Source organism: Belonocnema kinseyi, chromosome 6 (assembly GCF_010883055.1).
Source record: "Belonocnema kinseyi isolate 2016_QV_RU_SX_M_011 chromosome 6, B_treatae_v1, whole genome shotgun sequence".
NCBI lineage: Eukaryota > Metazoa > Arthropoda > Insecta > Hymenoptera > Cynipidae > Belonocnema > Belonocnema kinseyi.
The window spans coordinates 47616485-47621170 of NC_046662.1; the positions used below are offsets into that span (position 1 = coordinate 47616485).

At 33.0% G+C, this 4686-nt stretch overlaps 1 protein-coding gene across 1 annotated transcript in view; it reads left to right on the forward strand.

The window, feature by feature from the left end:
• Positions 1–4686, forward strand: part of LOC117174532 (ufm1-specific protease 1) — an 11274-nt gene that overhangs the window by 2906 nt on the left and 3682 nt on the right. The gene's annotated exons all lie outside the window — the stretch shown is intronic.

Consider the following 4686-nt stretch of genomic DNA (forward strand, 5'->3'; position numbering starts at 1 on the left):
AGCCTTGGAGGAGATTATGTTGAGAAATAAAAAAAAAAATTCTTAAAAACGTTGTTTTTCTTGGTCAGGCCGGAAACTTATCAATCCACCCTCGTATAAACGTCTCCCAATTCAACAAAATGTGAATCCCTATTTATATGCAATTTTCCACAATACAATATAATAACGAGAAGGGGTTTTGATATCAATAAAATTCAGTAAATAAATTTTGTTCCAAGCATCTCATATATTTAGACTCTCTGAATCATAAACTTGCACTGACATTATTATAAAACACATTTTGTATCCATAAATGAATATTTTGTGTTTCACATTTAAACTTTCGTGTGTAACTTAAAATATAATATACGAAGTGCAATTATTCAAATTCGATTGGTTTAGAAACGTGATATATTCAGCTGTGAGAATAAAGATCTTTTAAGGGCTAATGTAAGATAAAACATATTATAAGTGATTATAAAGTGGTCTTAGACGACCCTGGCAAAAATATCGGATAGGAATTCCCTCCGAACCATTCTGAATCATGCCGGAATCTGTATCCGAACCAATTCGAGGTAATTCGAACCAATCCGACTCAGTCCGGTTCAATCAGAACCAAATTTAAATCCAAATTAATGCGAATTAATCCCGACTCGGATTGATATACACTGAATTTTCAAACCAAATGAATTCGACCTCGGGTTGAATTGGATTCAATTGGATTGAAAATCGTTTTAGGTCAATCCGAGTTCCGATTCACTCAGATTTAAAATTTGGTTAGGATTAATTTAGATTGTAAGTTCGGAATAAAACGAATTGAGTCGTATTAATTTTTGACCGATTTGGATGATTTAGATTGATTCGGAAGAAATTTCTATCCGATACTTTCGCCAGAGGAGTTTAAAATTTATCTTATCGCATCTCCTCAATATACTAAGTAACGCGTAGCAACATATAAATTTGTTTCTTTTTGAATTAACAAACAAGGTAGCTTGTGTGGTAGGTTACCTTACGTAATTGAAATCATAGTTGATTTATTTGATCCGATTTCTACTCGATATGCGTGAAAGTGGTCATCGAAAATTATGGAAGGTAACGGAAACACTAAAAAATGAACAATTTCTTCAATTACGCAAATTAAACAAATTTTGCCAAACACCGGGCGTGAACAGTCATCATTAATTACAACAATAGTTTCTTTATTGTACTCAGTACCTTGCACGTTTACCCATTTTAAAGATATAACTTGCTCTCGGAATTCAGCTTTTGGAAAGTACGTTTTATAGTGAAGTAATTCGAACTGGTTAAAGTCGAAAGGAATCACAGGAGCCATTTCTATATCACTGCAACGGTAATTTTGAACATAATAATTTAGTTTCAATTGGTGTTTAACAGCCAGGATGTGAGGGATGTTAATTTTTCTACAGGAAACATTACACGTACTTTTCGACTCCTTGTGTTTAGACTCGAACCTAATGGATGAGCAGTGAATTAAAGGACCAAGTTTTTTTATCGACCTAGGATAGTGTTCCATAAAGTGAAATTTAGGTTTTAAAGTATCATTAAAAAGCTCGCGATACAATGAGTGGTGCTCCGAGATAAGGCACTCTAACAATGTAACATCTGTTACTCGAATTTTAATGGAGTATAGAATTTCTATTATTTTCCTTAATTTTAGGTATAAGTTCCAAACTTTATCACCTCTTGGAACAAGCTCCCCGATCATTAAGCCAAAATATCTGACATAGCATGTCAACTAAGAAGCAGCATGTCGATTTTAATCTTTGATGAACTTTCAAGAGTAATATTTGGTGGTTTGTTCGATCTCTCTAATACGCCATAGTTGAAGTTTCTGATACGAAAATTTAAGGTTTCGAGAGAAAATTCTTTTAAATAAAAAATGAGGTAATCAAGAATTTTTGGCATTGTGTAGGTTGCCACGCCTTCTGGAACGTCATGCATAATATCAAGAGCAACGTTTTCAGTAATATCAAATCCATTTACATCATTCCAAACACAACGTTCTTTTATCCCTGTTTCCGATAAGTTATTTAAAAAAAAATTGATTTCGTAACTTTCTTTTGTTCTAAGAAGTGCTGGGTCTTCTTCACACATAACGTTCATTTTTTCTTTTCGAATTTTACATACTCTACAACAGAAATTAGCAGAGAATGATTCAGTTAGACCTAAAATACTGTGTAAACCTAAATTATCACTACACAATAAACAAGATTCAAAATATATTGTTTCACCATTTATGATGATACCATCATTATGCAAATAATTTAATTATTTAATAAGGGGGTCGAAACTTGCAGCATTATCGAAAGTTTTTTTATCTACGGAATAAAATAATTGAAGTAAAAATATGTGATTTAAACTTGACACGTACTTTGGTGGCAAGCAAAGAAGATGGCCGTATGCTGCTCCTAACTTATTTTTCGCCTGCATGAGATCCTACGATATTACTTGTTTCGTAATAATCGAATGAAACACCAATCGGAAAAACAGTTTTATCACCGTGGTTTTGAGACCGTCCTTTCCAAATTTCGTCTTGAATAAAGTTATACATGACTGTGCCTGTACTATTTTTTAAATAATTCACATATTCTTTAATTTCCTCTAAAAAACCTGGAATTTCGAAAATTGATTTCAAAGTATTCCTGAAGGGAATGCATTCTCCTTTAACATCTCCGTCCATTGACACTATTTGACCCTTCACCTTTTTATGCATTTTACTTTGCCCCATAATAAATCCTTGTGGCGGTTTATAGAAACTGCTTTCTTCCAAACATTTTAATCTCTTATATTCCGTATTTAAATGTTGAAATGGATTATCAACTTTATCTATTACTTCTTTTACTTTTGTTAGGATTCGCATGATATCAGTGCCCTGTTCTGTTAAATTAAATTTTTTTTGCAAGGTTTGTTTAATTACTTGAGAATAAGCATCTACAAACGTATTTATGCCATCTACTACAAATTGCACAGTATTTCTAGGCATCAGGGGATTATTATATAACTGAGATATGATAGTAATTGCTTCCAATTGTAAATCAATTTCAGTTGGTTCGTCAATAGGAGCCGCAGGAACGTCGGTTTTTTTGAACTGACTAATATGGTCACCTGGATCAGTGTGATTCTGTTTTAATGTCGTGTCGCTTTTATTGTTTACTCTACTTTCTTCATGAGTCATTAAGTGTTTTCTAAAGGAGTTTAGGTCAATGTAAGAGCAGGTACAGTCAGCAACACAAGTGCACTTATAATAATCCTTTTTTTGCATGTGATGTACATGTTTAAAATGTAAAAGTAAATGAGTTGCTTTTTCAGAAGACTAATCACATTTGAAGCACTTCATTTTAATATTTATAATACTGTAATAAACGTGTCAACTATGAAAATATCACACGATGACCTGTTGGAAACAGGTTGGTGGGCGTAAAACGCTCAAAACTTTTCGAAGTTGAACCTTATGCCAATCAAAATGTTGTTTTTAAAACAAGTAAAAAAATGATGTCAAGTTTTACTCAAATAAATTTGAATACTTTAACTTTTTTTAAAGTAATTTACCAAGATTCGCGTTTGAAGGCATTTACACAGTTCAAAAATATAAATCTTTTGAAAGTTTAACTTTAAAGCTTACAACTGCTAACGACATTATTTCAAAGCTTTCGAAATTAAATTTTAATATTTCACCTTCTTGATAAGTAGTATGAACAAAATCACTGAACACACCAACAAATATATACGTAGAAGTAACTAAGCAAATTAAAAACAAACAAACTTTTTTAGGACATAACAGCCTTATTTCTTAAGTTTAAAAATTAAAAGTATAATACGCAGATATAAGTACCTTCAGCAACTGCGCAGCTTTATAATCATTATAAAACTTATAATCAAACTTTTTTGGCAACAAGTCTTAAAGCTCTCAACTTATAATACTGCTCTTCTAGCTATCTTTGCCCGACTATACTTTGTTTACTGCTGTTATTAGCTTATTGACCGACATATATTTTTTTGAATTGGAATCTGTCATATCGTAGACGTGACGTTGCAGAAATGTCCATATGTGTTTGGATTCCACGGGATATTCAGCACTTATGTATTTTGACGCGCTGATTACGAATATGATAGTGAAAATTGGCGCAAATTTGATTTTCGTGGTGAAATCATTAAAAAACCATAAAAATCATGTTTTTGTTTTATTTATATTCCTTTATATTCGTAATTAGCGCGTCAAAAAACATTAGTATACGGAGTCCGCAGACAATCGGACTTACACCCTATTCGAAAGTTTATTTCTAACCTCACCACGTACTAGAAAGTTGTCACATACCTTCTTGCACTTTTTCAGCAAATCTGGCTTCATAAAATTCGAAAGCTTTCGTAAGCTTTCAATTTTTTGCAAGTATAAGAACTATGAGTTATTGTAAAATACGAGGATGGTTCAAATATGATCGAGACAAATACTCTGACACGTTTATTTACTATCGAAAAAATGTACAGTTTTTCTAGGTATTTCCCCTCACAAGTTCTGCATTTGTCCACCTTCTAGGAAGTTTTTTGATGCCGGTATCGAAGAATTCCTTGCGCAACTCGGACAGCCATGTGCTCGCGAACTCCTCTACCTCGTCGTCGGTGTTGAATCTTTGACCTCCGAGGGCTCCGTTCAGTGGTCCAAACATGTGGTAGTCGCAGGGTGATAAA